The sequence below is a fragment of the Protopterus annectens genome, chromosome 8.part0 (genome assembly GCF_019279795.1).
Source record: "Protopterus annectens isolate FY-2018-M chromosome 8.part0, PAN1.0, whole genome shotgun sequence".
Lineage (NCBI taxonomy): Eukaryota > Metazoa > Chordata > Ceratodontiformes > Protopteridae > Protopterus > Protopterus annectens.
In genome coordinates, this window is record NC_056741.1 from 677,649,388 (window position 1) to 677,675,641 (window position 26,254).

The window sequence follows — 26,254 nt, forward strand, 5'->3', positions numbered from 1 at the left end:
CAGTGCCCGCCCCACTGTAGATTTGGTCTAGGACACTTCCCCAGTCCCATCTCTTTACCACATTCTACCTAATAAACCCTTTTGCACTTGCTTTTAGTCCTTTTTAATTTAATTACATTTTTTCAAACTGTGTGTGGACTAATGTTGCTACATACTCAAGTGTGCCAGCTTGCACTGCATGTGAATTGTTTTTACTACTGTTTTTGCTACTTTTCTAAAAAAAAAATGTAAGCCTGTTTCCTACCTTTCCTGTAATTAGTGTTCCAGATGCAGATTTGCTGTATCCAGGACTATTTGTAAGCTTCTGAGCCCCCAAGCCTTTCTGTGTTGGATGGAAGCCTTCTAGCTTATCAGTGGGAGTGGTAAGTACTAGGTAACCTGTCTACCACATAAGGAGTGGTTCTGGCCCAGAATTTGTAGTTATTGGCCATTTGGGCGGTCTTCCATCTCTCTCAACTTTCTGATTTGAAGGCCTGAATTTGCACTTTTTTCTGTCCTGTAACTCCTGGGCCCACCTCATTTGCTCACTCAAAAAAATAAATAAATAATTGCTTTTACTGTATTTGTGTTTCTTCCTACATTATTTTGCTTTTGCATCATCTTAAAAGTACTCAATTGTATTTAGTACTGCTTGGTGTAACTCATTCTAAGCCTTTTAGTTTAAGCACTTCGGCTTCAGACCAGTTGTTTTACATTAGGAAGGTTTGTGGTCTGCACTGTAGTAGCTTACATCCTTCTAGTTGGAAACTGCTGATTGAGGGCTCAGTGTCTGTTATTCTAAAAGTGTATTAATTCTGTTTTAAGCACTTGGGCTTCAGGCCAGTTATTTTACATTAAAAGGGTTCGTGGTCTGCACTCTTGTGGGAGGAGAGGCTGGACTCTGCCCTTCTAGCTGGGAATTTCTGGTTAAAGGCTTATAGTGCCTGCATATTTAAACTGCTTCTTACTGAAATTGGTACACCTTGTTTGTTGTAGCATAGACTAGATCCAGGCCTGCTGAATCTAGCTTTGTTTGTATAACTTTTTTCACATACTTCTTCATTATTTTACATTGCAGTGGGTTGTATCAGGGGGGTTCTCCATGTCTTTTTCTTTTCTCACATGGAGTACTGATAGACAGATGTTTGGAATAGGTGTCTGCATACCCTTTGTAGGTAATGCTCTTGACCAGGTGATGGCCTGTGCACCAATTGGTGTTCCCCACTTGCTAATTGCATGCAGAGAACCTGGGTAGTTCTTCCAATGGCCAATGTAATGGCAACACACTCCTATAATTGAGTACTTAATGTGGGCATTGTCCCTTTCCCTTGGCTGTGAGGAACACATCCTGGATGTGTATGGCTGCTGAGTGTTACAAACAGCAGGTGGGAATAACTCTTACAACAAGACTTGTGGAGACTGGCCAACTAAATGGTGGAGAAGGTTACAGACTTAAGGAATGAATGTGAGTATTGCTGTTATATGGTGTGAATACTGCTAGTTTTATAGGCTTTGTACATGCTATTTCTGCATGGATTTCAGTCTGACAAAATTATGTGTCTGCATAGCTCTGAACTGTAGGCCTATCCACATAATGTCCAGAGGTTTGCCTGTTATGTTTGGTGTGTTACCCGGACAGGTGTTGTCCTTGGCAAATCAGTGGCATACTCCGGTCATTGCTGCCAGTAAATGGCAACATCCATCTGTGTTTCTGACTTCACATCTCTCAGAATAGATATGTTGCAACCAGCCCTGTAACACCAGCACCTTTCTGTGTATAACAGCAATATTTCAAATATGACCCTGTGTTTGGATCTCTGTCCTCACCTTATATGACATGCTTTGTCCAGTTGTCATGCAGTACAATGTTGATAGGTAGGGTCTATCAGTATTTAGTGCTGACATTCCTGTTGTCATCCCAGTGATGTTGTGGTATAAGACACATTAAATGAGGTAGGTGCCATACATATCAGTGCAAAGGCTGGACAGCATGTAGAACCCTGTACAGTCAAGAGGTGGGTCTGTGGAATAGTAGGACATGCCTAAGAATCAGTCTGTTAGAGCATGTGAGAGATATTAGTTATTACATTTACAAACTTTCTATAGCTGTTACTTTTCATACATTTCACCATGGGACTGTAATGGGTTACAATGTACTTTTCTGGAAAAGGTCTGTTTCCCAGTTTGATCGAACACATAACAGATCAATAGTTATGTGAAGAATCAATTTACATTGTATCATTTGATACTGTATCCCCTAGGGGGTTAACTGAGGAGTGTAATTGGAGGCTGTTTAAGAACATACATAATTAAGTGTCAGTTGCTTCCTGTATTTAAGGCAAATATGTTTTGTAATGTTGTAGTACTTGATGACAAAACACATTAAAACATTTGTGTGTATTGATGGCTGGTTATCTGTTGTTTTACTGTCTTCAGTTATTTTAGTTATATTGCTAAGAGATCAGTGTATGTCTGCCCATTGTGTATGGCCCATGCTGAATTTGTAGCAGTGTACTGTGCACCTACTAGTTGCACAGTGTAGGGGAGGCAGCAGATCTCAGTGGCATGGGTCCATTTGTATCATTACCAATGTGTTTACATGTCCATAGACTGGTCCACCAACTTCATATGGCGTGGTCCAAAATTGTACTAAGGTGCCCTTGGCTTTGACAGGGCTGCAAGTTATTGACAAATAATTATTACTGATTCCCCAGTCTTCCTTCCTTATGATTAACCAACTGCACTGCATGCTATGGTTGAAAACATCATAAAACAGAACAGCTCAGTTGGCTTAGTAGTTATATGCTTTGACTATTGTGTACAGGTTCCTGGGTGCAAGGGCTGTATATTTTGTTGCATGCCAGGTGTATATTAACTCCTTTACATAACATGCCTATATGTGCTGTCATTACAGTAGCAAGGGGTGTGAGTATACTGTATGGGACACGTGTATACATGGGTGATTGCACATGTGATATGCACTCACACATTCATTGGACAACAGCTACACTACCATGGAGACAAATATAATATATCAGACATTTGACTATTTAAATAGTACTAATTAGTTACCTTTCCTGTAACTAGTGTAGTCCAGATACAGATTTGCTGTATCGAGGACTGTGTTAGCTTCTGATGGCTGCCCAAGTCTGCTCCTCAATTTGCCACTTAGATATGCTAGTTCTCTCCTCTACTGCACTTTCAATAGCTTATTACTTTAGCACTTTACCAGATGTCTTGTAGCAAGTATTTTAGCACACAAAAGTGCTAACAGCACTAAGCATTCTATGAGGAAACAGCTCCAGTAATTATTATTAATGGCCACCCCTCCAGGCATGTCTTCAGGGCAGTTCCCTGTTCTTTCACGTATTAACCTGCTGAACTTGACCATCCTGAGGCAATGTAGCAACTGCCTCATGTACACTGACAACCTTCACCTCTTACCTCTCTACACTCAGACTTGCAAGAGATGCACTTATATATCCAAACTGGAAGCCACACACTCTCCAGCCAAGACCAGAATAGTTGGTCAAGAGGAGACAGTCAACACTTGGACCAAACTACATGGAACACATAGCCCTCCAGAACACAAACCAGCACTGGCTTTACATAAAAACACAAACCACACACCCACCTTTGTGGATGCTCTCAATAAAAAGCTGCACAAACAGCTGAGACCTCTAAGGCAGACATGCACTCCACCACCACCACACAACACTAATCACAAGACACGTATGTCTCCTAAACGGTGTGCCAGTCAACCAAAGCTCCTAAGGCAAAACAGCATGGCTAAAACACTAGGTATAGTTGACTTGATAGTGAGGAACAGTGATGTCCCACTGACTTGGTTGAAAAAGGAGAAAGTGACAGCCAGCCACCTGTCGGGCACAAGGATCTGTCACATAACACACACACTGAGGTCCCTCAACAACAGGTACACATATGACTCTGTCATTGTACATGTGTGTGTGTGTGTGAATGACCTGAGATGTACCCGCATGGACTATATGGAAACAAACATGGAGGAGCTCTCTGACTATGTAGCCCAGTCGGGTATGACCCTAGCCCTGAGTAGCATCCTACCATCACCCAGATTGATACCAGAATGCAAGCTGAAAATTATTGATTTCAACAAATGGCTACATTTCTAGTATCATTGTAAGGTCATCCACTATCTGTGTGCCTGGGATGACGTTTGACAGACCATGATCCTTTGTCTGAGATGGCCTGCATCTGTCACCCCTGGGCTTCCAGATACTGGCCAAGGCTCTTACTACCCCTATAGTGGCTTTTTTAGCCAGTGTTCTAAAGACCACATCACCACTGTAACAGCTACAAACAAATGTAATATGAGGATCATGCTGCTCAACACTAGAGGTCTACATTTCAAAATGCACTCACTCAAAGCACTCCTTAAACTGGAGAACATTGACATTTGTGCTCTAACAAATAACTGGTTTAAGGCAGCAGGAATCACACCTGCACTACCAGGCTATCACTCATTCCACACCTGTTTGGCCCAGAACATGGACAGAAGCTGCAAAGGTGGTGGTGTTTCAATATTCATAATGGATGTGCATACCTGCAGACTGTTAGCACAACATAATGCATCTGAGATACGTTAAGTGGAGCTAACATTGGGTAAGACAGCAATACAGGTCATAGCCTGCTGTAGGTCCACAAACATGGCCCAAAACTCACACTCCCCATTCCTAAGCACCCTGGGGAATATTAGGTTCCAACCCAACACTCTCATACTGGCTGATATCAACTACCCCACCATTAACTGGAAAAACTACTCATTTACCAATACACCTGACCAATGATTTCTGGAATAAATTAATTCCAATGCCCTGGACATGCTCATTCTTACTCCCACTAGAGGTAGAAACATCCTTGACCTGGTCATTACTAGGGCGAACATTGCTCTGCACCAATAGTAAACTCCTTCTGGTTAGATACTAACACAAACTAATCGCCTTGGAAATCCACATCCCTCCCACCACTCCACAAAGATAACCACCATGAAATCTTCTCCAAAGCTAACTTTGGGCACATGCAAAGAGAGGTGACTAACTGCATGGCACCCATGCAGATGGAGACAAGTTGCATGATCGCATAATCTTACACCAATGCACTGTACAAACACATACACAAATGCATAGATCTTGCCATACGCAATATAACCGAGATGTTCTCCTCAGAAAAAAGGAAGCAAGTCTTTTGGCCCCTTGCCATAAGCAAACTCTACAACAGAAGGAGGTAATTAATGTTGAATAAGGTGAAGTCCCAAGACTGGAAATACTCCCTTATCAGCCTCAACCAAAGGTTGAGATCTCTCATCAAATCCTGTAAAGGTAGCCATGAAAACATGATTACAGCAGATAGTGAAGACAACCACAAGACCTTCTATAGTTATGTACAGAATCTCCACAACACAGTAGCAAAACCCTCAGATTATGTATGCTTGTATCTGTTAAGGTGGTTCTTTCTTTTGGCTTCCGGACATTAACTATAAAATGCACTAAGGTGATATTTCTGTTAATGTATGTTAGCAGGAACAGTGTTACTACAATAACCTTCTCAGCTGATCTACTCACATCATTTGGATAAGTCTCTATTGTCATGCCTTTGTCAACCCACTTTGTCTGGCTTGTTCCAGATTCATTGCAGTAAAGGGTTGTGAGCATGCCTCTCTACTGCCAGGCTGTTTGAAGTCTGTCCAAGTGTTTGGTCCATACTTTGTTTCTGTTTCACAGTTTATTTGCATTTCTCTGGGTAACACTGTTATGATGCAAAGATTTATGTCAGTGAAGACTGACATACATGTCAATTCCCATCCTCATATCATTCAGACAGTTCTGCTGATACAGTCCCTGTTGCTGTATAACTGTTCAGTTATGACAGCAATATTCTGATTATGTCCATATATGTGGCCCATTTCCCACCCTTTGTACAGCCTTTGTTTATGAGTCTTGCTCTAAGAGGCTGAGGTATGTCTGCACTGCATGTTATATGACTACACACACACACACCCATATATATATATATATATATATATATATATATATATATATATATATATATATATATATATATATATATATATATATATATATATATATATAGATATATATATATATATATATATATATATATATATATATATATATATATATATATATACACATATATACATATACACATATCTATATAGATGTATAGGTGCATAGGTCTATAGGTAGATACTAGGCTATTGGCCCTAGGGCCTATATAAGCCTCGCCAACAAGATTCCCTGGCTTTCGCCACCCAAGACAAATAATGTCCTGTGCTCCTCTTGATCAGACACACAGAAATGAATCACGGGGTGGATTTCCTATTTATCATCCAAATGTCACTATTTATCATAAAGAGGGCTAATGAGGAGCTCTGTTTCACATAAAGGGGGAGTTTGTTTCAGAGTATGGGAAGATTTATGGACAGTAATCTATCCCTCCAGCGTGTTCTGTCTATTGTGATGACAAGGGTTAGCTCCCTGGAGCATGTGTTTTGGAGGGACTGGGATTTCTTTATGTGTAGCATGTCCAACAGCTCTGGGTTTGACATCGCTTTGTGTGTTAGTCAGAGACTGGCTCTGAGTAGGCGATATGCAATGTATTAAAGCTGGTGTCTTTTGAGACAGTTTGCATAGGGCATCTGTTTGAGGCTGGTGATCCTGTTTGTGAAGTAATTCTGTGGACTTTCTAGTTGCTGTAGATATCTTGTGAGGTACATACCAAACAGGCCATTGTACTGAATACTAGGTATAATGAGGGATGAGTAGAGAGGAACAAAGATCTCCTTTTTTTCCTGGATGAGACACCTGTTGTGATGTGATGTGCCACATAGAAGGATTTCCTGAGTACTGTGGCAATGTGGTTATCAAAGGAGAGACTATTATCCACCGGTGTACCTAGGTCTCTTATCACACTTTCAGTGTTAAGTGTACTAGCAGCTATGTGGTAGTTCATGGGCACAGAGTTTTACCCAAAGTGGATGACATAGCATTATTTGGCATTGTGTTTGAGGCCATGGCTTTGACACCAGGCATCTGTCTCATTGAGGCCATTTTGTAGACTGTCCACATCTTTACAGGATTCAATAATGGCTCCCAGTTTGCAGTCATCTGCGAACTTTGTTAGCCATAGACCAGCTGTGTTAGTCTGAACTTCAGAGAAGTAGATGCCAAACAGGAGAGGACCAAGGACTAAACCCTGTTGTACTCCACTTGTCACTGGTCTGGAGTCAGATTTGGAGTCTGCTACATTCACAATGTATGTTCTGTCTGTAAGCCAGTTGGCAACCCATCTCGTGACATAGGTATTTATGCTAGTTTAGTGAGTTTATCTGTATTTTTAGAGTGGGGGGATGCTGTCAAAGGCCTTGGCAAGGTCTAGGTAGGCTGTGTGAACCACCTTGGCCTTGCCCTTGGCTCTGGTAACTGCTTCAAAGAAGTCAATCAGGTATAGGTGACATGATGTACCTTTCACAAACCCAAACAATTTGAAGGTTACCTATGTCATTGTTTATAAGTTCCATGATGATACACTCCATGGCCTTTGCAGGTCAGGCTTCTCAGACTGATGGGGCAGTGGTTTCCAATGTCTGTGGTGGTTTCACCCTTGTGGAGTGGGATAACCATCACTGTGTGCCATTCAGTAGGCACAAAGCCTGAAGTGAGGCTATGATTGAACATGGTACTTAGGTGGGGAGCCACTTCATTATGTAGTTTGTGCTGAACACAGCCTGGGATGTTGCCTGGTCCCATGGCTGCTGTATTCTTGGCTTTGATGAGTGTGGTTTTTACCTGTGCGGCCATGATTACGTGGGCTTTACATTCGTCCAGCATTGAGATGGGCCTTTTAGGGGGGGGGGGGGTAAAGATAGCACTGAACTTATCTGCCAGGATGTTGGCAATACCAGTTGTTTCTGTATGTTTACTGCCATTGTCCTGTAACTCAGAGCAGATCTGAATGTTGCCATTGAGATTCTTGACATAGCTATAGAATGTTTTCTGACTGTCTTTAGAATCAGTTGCAATTTTGCTTTTGTAACTAGCTTTGGTGGATTTTATGAGGGATCTCAGCTTCTTACTGAGGCTGATAAGGGAGTTCTTGCAATCATGGGAGTTTACTCCTTTTTTCCAACAGTTTCTTCCTTCTGTTTTACAGTTTCTTTATGTCAGGACACCAGACCACCAGATTAGCTTCTTTTTTTGAGAGGAGAGCATCTTGGTTCTATTTGGGATGGTACAATCCATACACTTGTGTATGTGTTCATACAGTGCATTGGTGCAGTTGTACTTCTATTTTTCGTCTGCATGGGTGTCATGAAGTTAGCAACTTCTGTCTTAAGAAGCATGAAGTTGGCTTTGGAGAAGTTCTTTACAGTGGTTTCCTTAATGGGGGTGTGTGGTTGGTATATATCTATCTATCTATATATATATATATATATATATATATATATATATATATATAGTTCCAAAAAAGAGATTCCAACACTCAAAATAATAAATCCAATATTGGATATAATAAAAAGACCCAGAAAGCACTTTAGAGGTACAAAAGTACTTTAATTGTTGAGTGGAACAAATATTCAGGTTGCTCCTTCATGCAGCCATTCGGCTCGACTGAAAAGAAAACACAGAACGGTGACCGATTTCGCCCCCTGGCATTGTCAGTGTGAAATTACAAGTAAGCATTACATCAGCCCATATTTTATAGTGAGAAGAGACAGTTACATAAAAATATATAATATAATACAAAAATTAAAAAATTCAAAAACAAATAAGTATATACATATATATGTGTATACAAGAATCATATTCAGCACATTATCATGCTTTCAAATAGACAATGGAAAAAAACCCTTATGAAATATTAAATTAAGCTTATACATAATTAGATACCAAAAGTATATAATTATGTATTATATACCATGAATATTCATATATATGAATATAATATGATTTCATGCAACTACACATACCCAATAATGAGTATGACAACATTATTATTAAATACAAAGACTGAAATGAGAGTTGGGGAAAAAAATTAAAATGAATACAAAAGAAAATAACTAATATGAATATAGAAAAGAGGAGGAAAAAATAAAGTTACCAAAGATCATTAAGACCAGGTTTGTACATAGCCCCAAGTTTAATCATCCACATTCATTCTTTTTTATCCAAAATTTGATGTTTGGTTAAATCATATAGTCTACTACCTTTAATGGCATAAATACCAACAATGAGAAAAGAAGCAGTGTTGTGATCACATAAATGTTTATAAAGAGCACTTCTTATGTGTTTACAATTGATGTCACTCAAATGTAAAGCGATTCTACTCTTCAAACTTCTAGAGGTTTGTCCAGTATAAAAGGAACCACATTGATATACTGCCATATATATCACCCAATCTGTGCGACAAGTGATCATCATCATCATTTTCTTTCAGCTGTTCCCATTAGGGGTCGCCACAGCAGACCACCTGTTTCCATTTCTTCCTATCCTCTGCATCTTGCTCTGTCACACCAACCACCTGCATGTCCTCTCTCACCACATCCATAAACCTTATCTTAGGCCTTCCTCTTTTCCTGTTACCTGGTAGCTTCATCCTTAGCATCTTTTTCCCAATATACTCAGCATCCCTCCTCAGCACATGCCCAAACCAATGTAATCGTGCCTCTCTGGCTTTGTCTCCAAACCTTCCAACCTGGGCTGACCCTCTAATATACTTATTCCTAATCCTGTCCACCCTCGTCACACCCAGTGCAAATCTTAACATCTTTAATTCTGCCACATCTAGCTCAAACTCCTGCCTTTTTGTCAATGCCACTGTCTCCAACCCATATAACATAGCTGGTCTCACTACCCTCTTGTAGACCTTCCCTTTCACTCTTACAGGGACTCGTCTGTCACAGATCACTCCTGACACTCTTCTCTACCCACTCCATCCTGCCTGTACTCTCTTCTTCACCTATCTTCCACACTCACCTTTACTCTGAACTATTGACCCCAAGTATTTAAACTCATCCACCTTCGCCACCTCGACTCTTTGCATCCTCACCATTCCTCTATCCTCCCTCTCATTAACACACATATATTCTGTCTTACTCCTGCTGACCTTCATTCCTCTTTTCTCTAGAGCATATCTCCATCTCTCCAAGGTCTCCTCCACCTGTTCCCTACTCTCACTACAGATCACAATGTCATCTGCAAACATCATAGACCACGGGGACTCCTGTCTGATCTCGTCTGTCAACTTGTCCATCACCATTGCAAATAAGAAAGGGCTCAGAGCTGATCCTTGATGTAACCCCACCTCCAGCTTAAATGCATCCGTCACTCCCACCGCAGACCTCACTGCTGTCACACTACCCTCGTACATATCCTGTACCAATCTTACATACTTCTCTGACACTCCTGACTGCCTCATACAATACCACAACTCCTCTCTAGGCACCCTGTCATATGCTTTCTCTAAGCCTACAAAAACACAATGCAACTCCTTCTGACATTCTCTGTACTTTTCCATCAACACTCTCAGAGCAAACATCGCATCTGTAGTGCTCTTTCCCGGCAAGAAACCATACTGCTGATCACTAATCATCACGTCCCTTCTTAACCTTGCTTCCACTACTCTTTCCCACAACTTCATGCTGTGACTGATCAATTTAATCCCTCTGTAGTAACTACAGCTCTGCACATCACCCTTATTCTTAAAAATTGGTATGAAAACACTTTTTCTCCATTCCTCAGGCCTCCTCTCACTTTCCAAGATTTCATTAAACAATCTGGTTAAAAATTCCACTGCCATTTCACCTAAACACCTCCATGCTTCCACAGATATGTGCGACAAGTGATAAGATGTTTAATATCAAAAACTTTAGAGGTATTAACAGAAGTAAAAGACTTGGTTCGTGACATCACGTTACAATATACACAATTGCCACAGGCATATGAACCAGTTGGTAAATCTCTAGTTGTATCATCCTTGGGCCAATCAATCTGCTTGAACCAAGAAAGGGATTCCCCTAGATTCATACCCCATCTAAAACTATATTAACATCTAGACTCCAAAAGTTGATCAAAAAAAGGATCCGATTTAAGTACTTCCCAATGGTTATCTATAACAGTACATATCTTGAAAAGGTTAGTACCATAATTAACCACAAATCTAACATTCTGGTTAGGTCTAAGTCTAGATGTGTTAGAGCCATCTGCATCTGAATAGAAGTTGGTAGGTTTCAGAAATTCATGCCTAGGATAGTTACGAGCCATTGATTTTTGTATATGGATGTTACATTTATCATAACCCTTTTTGAGTTCCGCACAATAGCAGCAGTCTGCATTTAAAGTGGACCTGTGTGTTGAGAGACAGCCTTACAAGACTATCTGCAAATATATAGAGCTGAGTATATTTTTCTGTATTATACTATATTATAGAGTTAAATTGTTGCTTAGATATCTGTTGTCTTAGTGTTCTGCAAATATACAGAGATCAGTATATATTTTTTTGGTTTTATAATTTGCACTCTGATTCCTCACATCTCTGTTGAAACTTTTCCCTTCTATTGCTTGTGTGTTGTTAACACAAGGTTCCCTTAATTTGAACTGTTAATAGCAGCAGTCTGCATTTAAAGTGGACCTGTGTGTTGAGAGACAGCCTTACAAGACTATCTGCAAATATATAGAGCTGAGTATATTTTTCTGTATTATTCTGTATTATAGAGCTAAATTGTTGCTTAGATATCTGTTGTCTTAATAATCTGCAAATATACAGAGATCAGTATATATTTTTTTGGTTTTATAATTTGCACTCTGATTCCTCACATCTCTGTTGAAACTTTTCCCCACCCCTCCACCCTCATTTTGGTTTCTATTGCTTGTGTGTTGTTAACTCGAGGTTCCCTTAATTTGAACTGTTAATAGCAGCAGTCTGCATTTAAAATGGACCTGTGTTTTGAGAGACAGCCTTACAAGACTATCTGCAAATATATAGAGCTGAGTATATTTTTCTGTATTATTCTGTATTATAGAGCTAAATTGTTTCTTAGATATCTGTTGTCTTAGTGTTCTGCAAATATACAGAGATCAGTATATATTTTTTGGGTTTTATAATTTGCACTCTGATTCCTCACATCTCTGTTGAAACTCCCCCCCCTCTCATTGTGGTTTCTATTGCTTGTGTGTTGATAACTCAAGGTTCCCTTAATTTGAACTGTTAATAGCAGCAGTCTGTATTTAAAGTGGACCTGTGTGTTGAGAGACAGCCTTACAAGACTATCTGCAAATATATAGAGCTGTTCCTGTTCTTGGTTGTAGTTTAAATGTGGTGGCTTTTGCAGTGCCCGCCCCACTGTAGATTTGGTCTAGGACACTTCCCCAGTCCCATCTCTTTACCACATTCTACCTAATAAACCCTTTTGCACTTGCTTTTAGTCCTTTTTAATTTAATTACATTTTTTCAAACTGTGTGTGGACTAATATTGCTACATACTCAAGTGTGCCAGCTTGCACTGCATGTGAATTGTTTTTACTACTGTTTTTGCTACTTTTCTAAAAAAAAAAATTGTAAGCCTGTTTCCTACCTTTCCTGTAATTAGTGTTCCAGATACAGATTTGCTGTATCCAGGACTATTTGTAAGCTTCTGAGCCCCCAAGCCTTTCTGTGTTGGAGGGAAGCCTTCTAGCTTATCAGTGGGGGTGGTAAGTACTAGGTAACCTGTCTACCACATAAGGAGTTGTTCTGGCCCAGAATTTGTAGTTATTGGCCATTTGGGCGGTCTTCCATCTCTCTCAACTTTCTGATTTGAAGGCCTGCATTTGCACTTTTTTCTGTCCTGTAACTCCCGGGCCCATCTCATTTGCTCACTCAAAAAAAAAAAAAAAAATGATCTGCTTTTACTGTATTTGTGTTTCTTCCTACTTTATTTTGCTTTTGCATCATCTTAAAAGTACTCAGTTGTATTTATTACTGCTTGGTGTAACTCATTCTAAGCCTTTTAGTTTAAGCACTTGGGCTTCAGACCAGTTGTTTTACATTAGGAAGGTTTGTGGTCTGCACTGTAGTGGCTTACATCCTTCTAAGTTGGGAACTGCTGATTGAGGGCTCAGTGTCTGTTATTCTAAAAGTGTATTAATTCTGTTTTAAGCACTTGGGCTTCAGGCCAGTTATTTTACATTAAAAGGGTTCGTGGTCTGCACTCTTGTGGGAGGAGAGGCTGGACTCTGCCCTTCTAGCTGGGAATTTCTGGTTAAAGGCTTATAGTGCCTGCATATTTAAACTGCTTCTTACTGAAATTGGTACACCTTGTTTGCTGTAGCATAGACTAGATCCAGGTCTGCTGAATCTAGCTTTGTTTGTATAACTTGAGCACTAATCCAGGCATTCTTTAAAGTATTCAATTGTATTTATTACTGCTTGGTAGTAACTTGATTAAAGTGTAGCTATCATTCTAAGTCTTTTGGATTAAGCACTTGGGCTTCAGACCAGTTGTTTTACATTAGGAAGATTTGTGGCCTGCACTGTGGTGGCAGGACAGGTAGCTTACATCCTACTAAGTTGGGAACTGCTGATTGAGGGCTCAGTATCTGTTATTCTAAAAGTGTATTAATTCTGGTTTAAGCACTTGGGCTTCAGGCCAGTTATTTTATATTAAAAGGGTTCATGGTCTGCACTCTTGTGGGAGGAGAGGCTGGACTCTGCCCTTCTGAGCTGGGAATTTATGGTTAAAGGCTTATAGTGCCTGCATATTTGAACTGCTTCTTACTGAAATTGGTACACATTGTTTGCTGTAGCATAGACTAGATCCAGGCCTGCTGAATCTAGCTTTGTTTGTATAACTTGAGCACTAATCCAGGCATTCGTTAAAGTATTCAATTGTATCTATTACTGTTTGGTAGTAACTTGATTAAAGTGTAGCTATCATTCTAAGTCTTTTGGATTAAGCACTTGGGCTTCAGACCAGTTGTTTTACATTAGGAAGGTTTGTGGCCTGCACTGTGGTGGCAGGACAGGTAGCTTACATCCTTCTAAGTTGGAAACTGCTGATTGAGGGCTCAGTGTCCGTTATTCTAAAAGTGTATTAGTCTGGTTTAAGCACTTGGGCTTCAGGCCAGTTTATTTTACATTAAGAAGGTTCATGGTCTGCACTCTTGAGGGAGGAATGGCTGGACTCTGCCCTTCTGAGCTGGGAATTTCTGGTTAAAGGCTTATAGTGCCTGCATATTTGAACTGTTTCTTACTGAAATTGGTACACCTTGTTTGCTGTAGCATAGACTATATCCAGGCCTGCTGAATCTAGCTTTATTTTTATGCTTGTTGCTTGTTTGCTTGTTATTTCCCTGAAATGCTAATTCCACCTAAAATGCTGCTTTTCAGCGCTTCTGTGGATCCCTAGTGATATCTGCATTACGTACTGTTCTTATTTCCTTGTTTCACTTGAAAGAAAGTTACTGTTTGTTGTTTTTACATTTAAGTTACCTGTAACACATTGCATTTAAGTTACCTGGCACTTGCTCACTAAAGCAATTATACAAGTCAGCACTAAAATATTAAAAGCACTAAACCCTCACAAACTCCCCTTGAGTACCTTGTTCCCCACTGGCCATTTATTTCAATTATAAAGGAATTCCCAACTCTATTCTAGCATGTCCAAAGGTCAGTTGTCAATCTCCTCTCCGGTCCAGCTGGTGAATCTGGGAATCTTGAGGCAATGTTACAACTGCCTCATGTACACAGACAACCCTCTCCTCCTCCCAACAAATTCCAACACATGTGAGAGATGCAACCATATAGCCATACTGGAGGCTAAGCTCTCTCAACTCAGTACTGACAAAACCAGTCAGGAGGAGAAGGAAACCACACTCACTACAATTCCAGTCTCACATAGACCTACCATGACAGCAAACCAAACACATAAACACACAAAAGCATACTTGGAGGCTCTAAATAAAAATCTGCCTAAGCAGCAGAGACCTCCAAAGCAGACACCCAAGCAACCGCTACCCCAAAACAAAACACGTGCAACACATAGCTCACAAAGCCAGTGTGCCGAACAGTCACAGCCCTTAAGGCTAAACAACACACCTGATACACTTGTAATATGTGACTCTATCGTCAGGCACACTGACGTCCCGCTCACCAGGCTGAACAAGGAGAAGGTCACGGTGAGCTGCATGTCGGGCACTAGGATCCGCCACATAACACAAGCACTCAGGTCACTCCAAGGCAAGTACAAATATGATTCAGTCATTGTCCATGCTGGTGTGAATGACCTGAGACATACCTCCCTGGACTACATGAAAAGAGACATAGAGGAGCTCTCTGAGCATGTAGCCCAGGCCGGTATGACCCTGACCTTGAGTAGCATCTTACCCTCACCAAGAATGATGCCACAATATGAAGACAAGATGATCAATTTCAACAATTGGCTTAAGTATTGGTGTCATTCAAAGGGGATCCAATGCCTGTCAGCCTGGGATGACATGCTCGACAAGCCACGATGCTTCGCTAGGGACAGCTTGCACCTGTCACCCTGGGCTTTTGGATATTGGCAAAGGCTCTTGCTATCCCCATAGTGCCTTTTTTAGGCAAGGCTCAAAAGACAAACCCACCTCCATAGGTATCACAAGGGATAAAAAACTAAGAGTAATGCTACTCAATGCCAGAAGTCTAAACCTCAAGATGCACGCACTCAAAACTCTCCTTAGCATGGAGAACATCGATATCTATGCAGTAACAGAAACCTGGTTCAAGGCTCCCGAGAGCACCCCAGCACTACCACGTTATACCTCATACCATGCTTTTCGGCCCCAAAACTTGGACCGAACCACAAAAGGAGGGGTGTATCAATATTTGTCAAAGACACCCACACCTCCAGGTTGGTGGCATAGCACGAAGCATCAGAGACTATCCATGTGCAACTAACAGTGGGTAAAACTGCCTTCCAGTTTATAGCCTGCTACAGACCACCCTCCCAAACCCAGGAACCCCACTCGGCCTTCCTGAGAACACTGGAAAATATGAAGGTCTCTCCAAACACCATTATATAGGAGACTTCAACTACCCAAACATAGACTGGGAGCAGTACTCTAGCTTCAACACCCTAGCCCAAAGGTTCCTAGAATTTATAAACTCAAATGCTATGGAACAACTTGTTACCACTCCCACAAGAGGGGAAAACATACTGGACCTGATCATCACCAACATGGGGACTCTATGCTCCAGACCAGAACTGTATCCCTCACTGGTAAGATCAGACCATAAACTAATCTCACTGGATATTCATATCCTGACTCCACCCCCTGCCCTGAAAACCACAGTGAAAAACTTCTCTGAAGCAAATTTCACACTCCTCAAATCCGAGGTGGAATCCTTCAATGCCCCCAGGCCTGTGAAAAATATGGCCCAGACTGTAGAATTCTTTATAAACGCATTCTATGAACACCTTCAGGAATGCATGGATCATGCAATCCCAAATAAAACCAAGACCCTATCCTCCAAAGGCAGACATCCTGTCTGGTGGACCCCAGCCATAAACAAACTATACAATAGAAGGAGGAAGCTGCTACATGATAGAGCAAAAAAGGGAAGGCATCTCTGATCAGTATTAGCAAAAAACTACGGGCACTCATAAAATCGTCTAAGGCCAGCTTCGAGAGAAAAATTGCACAGGACACTAAAGATAATCACAAGGCTTTCTTTAGTTATGTTAGGAACCTGGGTTGGAATTCCCGGATATGCTCAGAATTAGTCCAAAATGACAAAAAATACACCAAACCCACAGACATTGCCAACATCCTAGCTGACAGGTTCAGCGCAAACTCCCCCCCCTCCTTACCAAAAGGGCAAATATCTATCCCAGCAGAGTGTTGCCCCCTGACATCTCAGATGCTCAGGTAAGAGCTGCCCTCTCCAAAGCAAAAAACACAGCATCAATGGGACCAGACGGTGTCCTGGGCTGCGTCCTACATGAACTCCAAGAAGAGCTAAACCCAAACATAAAACTACTGTTCAATCTCAGCCTTACTACAGGATATGTACCCAAAGAGTGGCATACAGCAACAGTGGTCCCTCTCCACAAAGGTGGTGCCTCAACGGATCCTGGAAACTATCGCCCCATAAGCCTGACTAGCTTGGTCTGCAAAGCTATGGAAAGGATCATCATGGACCCCATAAATAAAGATATTGGGGACCTACAGACACTGGATCCTACCCAGTTCGGCTGTGTTAAGGGCAGATCCTGCCTCTTAAACCTGGTTGATTTCTTTGAAACAGTCACCAAGGCCATTGACGAGGGGAAGGTGGTCCACACAGCCTACCTGGACCTTGCAAAAGCCTTCGATACAATATCCCACTCGGGCATTATAGATAAGCTCACCAGCTTAAATATAAACCCCTATGTCACTAGATGGGTTGCAAACTGGCTTAAGGACAGAACCCACATGGTTAGAATTACTGGAGTCATGTCAGACTCCAAACCAGTTACAAGTGGCATCCCACAAGGCTCAGTCCTGGGACCTCTCTTGTTCGGTATATATTTCTCGGAGGTACAGGCCAACACGGAAGGACTGTGGCTGACCAAGTTCGCAGATGACTGCAAACTGGGCACCATAATCGACTCTCCAGCCGACACAAGCATCCTCCAAAAGGGCCTCATAGAAACAGACAACTGGTGCCAGAGCCATGGCCTCAAACTAAATGCCAAAAAGTGTATAGTCATCCCCTTTGGCAAAAACAATGTGCCCACAAATTACCACATAGGTGGTAATCCATTAAGTACAGAAGAAGTAATTAGGGACCTGGGGACCCAAGTTGATAGTAATTTCTCATTTGACAACCACGTGGCCAAAGTGGTTAGAAAAACATTTTATATAGCCCACCTAATCATGAAGAGATTCACATCTAGATCAGGGGAGGTCATCGTACCTCTTTACTCATCCCTCATCCCTTATCAGGCCCATAATTGAGTACAATGCCCCTTTTGGAATGTACCTTACCAGACACCTGCAGCAACTGGAAAAACCCCAAAAGTACTTCAACAAGAGGATCAAAGGGCTCAAACAGATGCCATATGCTGCCCGGTTAAAGAAACTCCAGCTCTACTTAGTGGCATACTGCCTGCTCACAAGCGATCTGTGCCTGACGTATAAAGCTATGTCTAACCCAGAATTAATGGACATGCTGCACCTCAGAAAATCCAAATCCCATCAAGCTATGCGCTTGAGAGACTTGAACCTCAGCACTGAAATAAATAGGACATGCAGGAGGGACAGATTCATAACCCAGAGGCTCCCTTCACTCTGGAATAAAATCCCAGTCCAGGTTAGGCAGAGTCCCTCATTGACTCTCTTCAATTGGAATCTTGATGAGTGGGTGGGAGATCGTAGGTTTACCCCGGGTATCACTTCTGTGTCACTGTTAGACAGAGGCACAGTATACAAACCTCGAAAAAGGGCATAGCAAAATTAATTTAAAATGGATGGCGAAAGCCAAACACACTCTGGCTAGGCTTATAAATGCCTTAGGGCAGATAGCCTAGTATGAACCTATGAACCTATGAACCTATAAATTGTATTCCAATACCAAAGCAATCAAGAATTCAATTCAATGTGGGTATGCCTATATTTCCCATATAAGGTGAGCCAATATTGGCTCACCTTAGATATGAAATATAGCCATACCCACACTGAATTCTTGATTGCTTTGCTTAACATAGTATTGGAATGCAATGTTTTCTACTTTCATAGTGTCTGTTACCTACAAATGAGAGGCACGGCCATGGGCACCACATTTGCACCTACTTATGTGGATCTTTATATGGGATATCTTGAGTGGCAATTAATTTACTCAGATGAAAACATCTTAAAGAAATACTTGGTGATGTGGCGTCGCTATTTGGACGATTGCTGGGGTGTCTGGTCTGGAAATTTAGAAGGTTGGAAGGAATTTGTAAGATACCTTAATTCCATTACTCTTGGTTTAAAATTCACTGATAGAATTGAAATGAATAACATTTATTTTTGGACGTACAGGTAACTAAAGCAATAGATGGCACTATTAATACAGGCCTTTTTCGTAAACAGTTTACCAAGAATGCTATATTAGAGGCTAGCAGTTACCATCCAAAATGCATCACTCATAATATACCTAAGTTGCAGTTTTGCAGACTTATATGCAATGAACAAAAAGATTATGAGATGGAACTGAATAATATGAGTGACAGATTCATCAAAAGGCGTTATGATAAACGTAACATCCATATACAAAAATCAATGGCTCTTAACTATCCTAGGCATGAATTTCTGAAACCTACCAACTACTATTCAGATACAGATGACTCTAACACATTTAGACTTAGACCTAACCCGAATGTTAGATTTGTGGTTAATTATGGTACTAACCTTTTCAAGATACTTACTGTTATAGATAACCATTGGGAAGTACTTAAATCGGATCCTTTTTTTGATCAACTTTTGGAGTCTAGATGTTCATATAGTTTTAGACGGGGTAAGAATCTAGGGGAATCCCTTTCTTGGTTCAAGCAGATTGATTGGCCTAAGGATGATACAACTAGAGATTTACCAACTGGTTCATATGCCTGTGGTAATTGTGTATATTGTAAGGTGATGTCACGAATCAAGTCTTTTACTTCTGTTAATACCTCTAAAGTTTTTGATATTAAACATCTTATCACTTGTCGCACAGATTGGGTGATATATATGGCAATATGTCAATGTGGTTCCTTTTATACTGGACAAACCTCTAGAAGTTTGAAGAGCAGAATTGCTTTACATTTGAGTGACATCAATTGTAAACAAATAAGAAGTGCTCTTTATAAACATTTATGTGATCACAACACTGCTTCTTTTCTCTTTGTTGGTATTTATGCTATTAAAGGTAGTAGACTATCTGATTTAACCAAACATCAAATTTTGGATAAAAAAGAATGAATGTGGATGATTAAACAAGGGGCTATGTACAAAGCTTGTCTTAATGATCATTGGTAACTTTATTTTTTCCTCCTCTTTTCTATATTCATATTAGTTATTTTCTTTTTTTATTCATTTTCATTTTTTCCCCAACTCTCTTTTCAGTCTTTGTAATTAATAATAATGTTGTCATACTCATTATTGGGTATGTGTAGTTGCATGAGATCATATTATATTCATATATATGAATATTCATGGTATATAATACATAATTATATACTTTAGGTATCTGTTTATGTATAAGCTTAATTTAATATTTCATAAGTGTTTTTTCCATTGTCTATTTGAAAGCATGATAATGTGCTGAATATGATTTCTTGTATACACATATATATGTATATACTTATTTGTTTTTGAATTTTTGTATTATATTTTATATTTTTATGTAACTGTCTCTTCCCACTATAAAACATGGGCTGATGTTATGCTTACTTGTAATTTCACACTGACGATGCCAGGGGGCGAAATCGGTCATCGATCTGTGTTTCCTTTTCAGTCAAGCCGAATGGCTGCATGAAGGTGCAACCTGAATGTTTGTTCCACTCAACAATTAAAGTACTTTTGTACCTCTAAAGTGCTTTCTGGGTCTTTTTATTATATCCGATATTGGATTTATCATTTCGAGTGCTGGAATCTCTCTTTTTTTGGAACTTTGTATTTAACTCCGTTCACCATCTTTGGCGACGTGCACTTCATTTCTTTGGTGTGTGTGTGTGTGTATATATATATATATATATATATATATATATATATATATATATATATATATATCTATATATATATATATATATATATATATATATATATATATATACATATATATATATATATATATATATATATATATATATATATATATATATATATATATCCCATCATTGATATTTTTATATATATATATATATATATATATATATATATATATATATATATATATATATATATATATATATATATATATGTATATATATAGGTTCAAAGGTGTGTACTAGGCTAATGGCCCTGGAGACTTTACAAGCCAACCCACAGGATTACCCTGCCATCATGCCACCTGACTGTAGTTCCTAATGCCTCTGTCGAGTGGAGCCATTGGAGTTATCCTGGGGTGAATTTTCTATTTCCCATCCACTCATCAAAATTTATCTTGAAGGGGGCCAATGACCTGCTCTGCTTGACATGTATGGGAAGTGTATTCCGTAGCATGGGCAGTTTCTGTGTTATGAACCTGTCCCTAGAACATGTTCTGCTGATTGTGGTACTGAGGTTGAGGTGTCTGGAGCATGTGGTGTGGAGGGATTGGGATTTCTTTTGATGTAGCATTTCTAACAGAGCTGGGGCACACATGGCTTTGTAAGTCAAGCTGAGATCACCTCTAAGAAGGTGATATGAGACGGAGACTAGTTGGAGTTTTTTGAGTCTGTCCATATAGGGCAACTGTTTAAGGCCTGGGATTCTCTTTGTGAGGTACTTTTGCAGCCTCTCCAGTTGTTGCAGGTGTCTAGTGAGGTACATGCCAAATGCGGCATTGTACTCAATGATTGGCCTAATGAGAGAAGAGTAGAAGGAGACAATGACCTCTTTCTTTCTGGATGCAAAACCTTTAGTAATGAGATGTGCCACATAGAAGGACTTACTGACCACAGTGGCAATGCGGTGGTCAAAAGAGAATTTGCTGTCAACCTGTGTTCCAAGATCTCTTATAACACCTTCTGTTTTCAGTGGACTACCATCGATGTGGTAATTCAAGGGAACTGGGTTTTTCCCAAGGGGGATGATGACACATTTTTGGCATTGATCTTAAGGCCATGGTTGTGACACCAGTCAAGTCTCATTAAGGCCTTTCTGTAGGATATCAACATCACTTGGGGAGTTAATCATAGCTTCCAACGTACAATTGTCTGCGAACTTTGTCAGCTACCATCCCTTCATGTTGGCCCGAACTTCAGAGAACTTGATACTAAACAGGAGAGGACCCAGGACCTAACCCTGTTGGACACCACTCATGAATGGTCGGCAGTCTGAGTTGGAGTCAGCTACTTTCACACTGTGGTTTCTATCTATTTTGCAACCCACCTAGTGATATAGGGGTTGATGCCTACCTTAGTGAGTTTTTCTATGATTCCTGAGTGTGGAATGGTATCAAAGGCCTTGGCCAAATCAAGGTAGGCTGTATGAACCACCTTGACTTCATCCACAGCTCTGGTGACTGACTCAAAGAAGTTGACCAAGTTGAGCAGGCATGATCTACCCTTCACAAAACTAAACTGCGTAGGATCCAGAGTTTGGAGATTCCCTATATCCTTGTTTATTAGGTCCATAATGATGCATTCCAATACTCTTGGTTTAAAATTCACTGATAGAATAGAAATGAATAACATTGATTTTTGGACGTACAGGTAACTAAAGCAATAGATGGCACTATTAATACAGGCCTTTTTCATAAACAGTTCACCAAGAATGCTATATTAGAGGCTAGCAGTTGCTATCCAAAACACATCACTCACAATATACCTAAGTTGCAGTTTTGCTGACTTAGACATATATGCAATGAACAAAAAGATTATGAGATGGAACTGAATAATATGAGAGATAGATTCATCAAAAGGGGTTATGATAAACGTAACATCCATATACAAAAATCAATGGCTCTTAACTATCCTAGGCATAAATTTCTGAAACCTACCAACTACTATTCAGATGCAGATGACTCTAACACATCTAGACTTAGACCTAACCCGAATGTTAGATTTGTGGTTAATTATGGTACTAACCTTTTCAAGATACATACTGTTATAGATAACCATTGGAAAGTACTTAAATCGGATCCTTTTTTTGATCAACTTTTGGAGTCTAGATGTTCATATAGTTTTAGACGGGGTAAGAATCTAGGGGAATCCCTTTCTTGGTTCAAGCAGACTGATTGGCCTAAAGATGATACAACTAGAGATTTACCAACTGGTCCATATGCCTGTGGCAATTGTGTATATTGTAAGGTGATGTCACGAATCAAGTCTTTTACTTCTGTTAATAACTCTAAAGTTTTTGATATTAAACGTCTTATCACTTGTCGCACAGATTGGGTGATATATATGGCAGTATGTCAATGTGGTTCCTTTTATACTGGACAAACCTCTAGAAGTTTGAAGAGCAGAATTGCTTTACATTTGAGTGACATCAATTGTAAACGCATAAGAAGTGCTCTTTATAAACATTTATGTGATCACAACACTGCTTCTTTTCTCTTTGTTGGTATTTATGCTATTAAAGGTAGTAGACTATCTGATTTAACCAAACATCAAATTTTGGATAAAAAAGAATGAATGTGGATGATTAAACTTGGGGCTATGTACAAACCTGGTCTTAATGATCATTGGTAACTTTATTTTTTCCTCCTCTTTTCTATATTCATATTAGTTATTTTCTTTTTTTATTCATTTTCATTTTTTCCCAACTCTCTTTTCAGTCTTTGTATTTAATAATAATGTTGTCATACTCATTATTGGGTATGTGTAGTTGCATGAGATCATATTATATTCATATATATGAATATTCATGTTATATAATACATAATTATTTACTGTTGGTATCTGTTTATGTATAAGCTTAATTTAATATTTCATAAGTGTTTTTTTCCATTGTCTATTTGAAAGCATGATAATGTGCTGAATATGATTCTTGTATACACATATATATGTATATACTTATTTGTTTTTGAATTTTTTAATTTTTGTATTATATTATATATTTTTATGTAACTGTCTCTTCTCACTATAAAACATGGGCTGATGTAATGCTTACTTGTAATTTCACACTGACGATGCCAGGGGGCGAAATCGGTCACCGATCTGTGATTTCTTTTCAGTCAAGCCGAATGGCTGAATGAAGGAGCAACCCAAATGTTTGTTCCACTCAACAATTAAAGTACTTTTGTACCTCTAAAGTGCTTGCTGGGTCTTTTTATTATATCCAATATTGGATTTATCATTTCGAGTGCTGGAATCTCTCTTTTTTTGGAACTTTGTATTTAACGCCGTGCACCATCTTTGGCGACGTGCACTTCATTTCTTTGGTGTGTGTGTGTGTGTGTGTGTGTGTGTGTGTGTGTGTGTGTGTGTGTGTGTGTGTGTGTGTGTGTGTATATATATATATATATATATATATATATATATATATATATATATATATATATATATATATATATATATATATATATATATATATATATATATATATATATATATATATATATATATATATATATATATATATATATATATATATATATATATATATATATATATATATATATATATATATATATATATATATATGTATATATATAGGTTCAAAGGTGTGTACTAGGCTAATGGCCCTGGAGACTTTACAAGCCTAGCCCACAGGATTACCCTGCCATCATGCCACCTGACTATAGTTAGATACCACTCATGAATGGTCGGCAGTCTGAGTTGGAGTCAGCTACTTTCACACTGTGGGTTCTATCTATTTTGCAACCCACCTAGTGATATAGGGGTTGATGCCTACCTTAGTGAGTTTTTCTATGATTCCTGAGTGTGGAATGGTATCAAAGGCCTTGGCCAAATCAAGGTAGGCTGTATGAACCACCTTGCCTTCATCCAGAGCTCTGGTGACTGACTCAAAGAAATCGACCAAGTTGAGCAGGCATGATCTACCCTTCACAAAACTAAACTGTGTAGGATCCAGAGTTTGGAGATTCCCTATAGCCTTGTTTATTAGGTCCATAATGATGCATTCCATAGCTTTCCATATCAGAAATGTCAGACTAATGGGCCGATAGTTCCTGGGGTCTGTACTAGCTCCTCCTTTGTGGAGATGGATGACTGTAACAGTGTGCCATTCAGTAGGGACAAAGCTTGAGGTGAGGCTGGGATTCAACAGGGCACACAGGTGAGGTGCCAGTTCACTCTGTAGTTCATGTAAAACACAGCCAGGGATATTGTCATGTCCCATAGAAGCTGTATTCTTGTCCTTGGACAGTGCTGATTTAACCTGTGCAGCAGTAATACTGGGTGTCTGGTAATCTACTGGTATTGTGATTGGTTCTTTGGTGGGGGAGTTAGGGGTAAATTTGGCACTGAATCTGTCTGCCAGTATATTGGCAATATCTGTTGGCTTGGTATAGGAGGTACCATTGTGCAATAGCTCAGAGCAAATCTTGATGTCGCAATGGAGATTCTTTACATAACTATAGAAGGCCTTGTGGTTGTCTTTACTATCTCCTGCAATTCTGTTTTCATAGCTAGCATTAGAGGATTTGATGAGGGATCTCAACCTTTTGTTGAGGCTGGAAAGGGTGTTTTTCCAGTCTTGGGACTCTACCTTATTCTGCATCAGTTTTCTCCTTCTGTTGTAGAGTTTGTTTATGGGAGGGGACCACCAGATTGGCTTCCTTTTGTTTGAGGAGAGCATCTTGGTTCTATTGGGTATGGTGAGATCCATGCATTTGTGTGCGTATTTGTACAGGCACTGGTGTATGATTCGGCAGTCATGCAACTATTCTCCATTTGCATGGGTGCCATTTTGTTAGCCACCTCAGTTTTTAGGAGCCCATAGTTAGCTTTGGAGAAGGTTTCCATTGTGGTTACCTTTGTAGGGGTGGTGGGAGGGATGTGTATTTTCAAGGTGATTAGTTTGTGGTCGGATCTAACCAGGGAGGAGTTGACTATTGGTGTAGAGCAACAGTCACACATGTTAGTAATGACCAGGTCAAAGATGTTGCTATCTCTAGTGGAGGTAAGAATGAGCTGGTCCAGGACATTGGAATTTATGAATTCCTTAAAGCATTGGGCAAGTGTATTGGTACATGAGTATTTTTCCCAGTTAATGGAGGGATAGTTCAAAGTTGTCCAGTATGAGAGTGTTAGTTTGGACCTTAATATTCTCCAGGGTTCTTAGGAACATGGAGTGCATGTCTTGAGACATGGTTGGGGACCTATAGCAGGGTACAACCTGAATCGCTGTCTTACCCAATGTTAGCTGCATTTGAGGTATCTCAGATGCATTATGTTGTGCTACCAGTCTGGAGGTGTGTGCATCCTTTATGAATATGGAAACACCGCCACCTTTGGAGCTTTAGTCCAAGTTCTAGGGCAGAAAGGTGTGGAATGAGTTATAACCTGGTAGTGCAGGGGTGCTTTCTGCTGCCTTGAACCAGGTCTCTGTTACAGCACAGATGTTGATGTTCTCCATTTTAAGGAGTG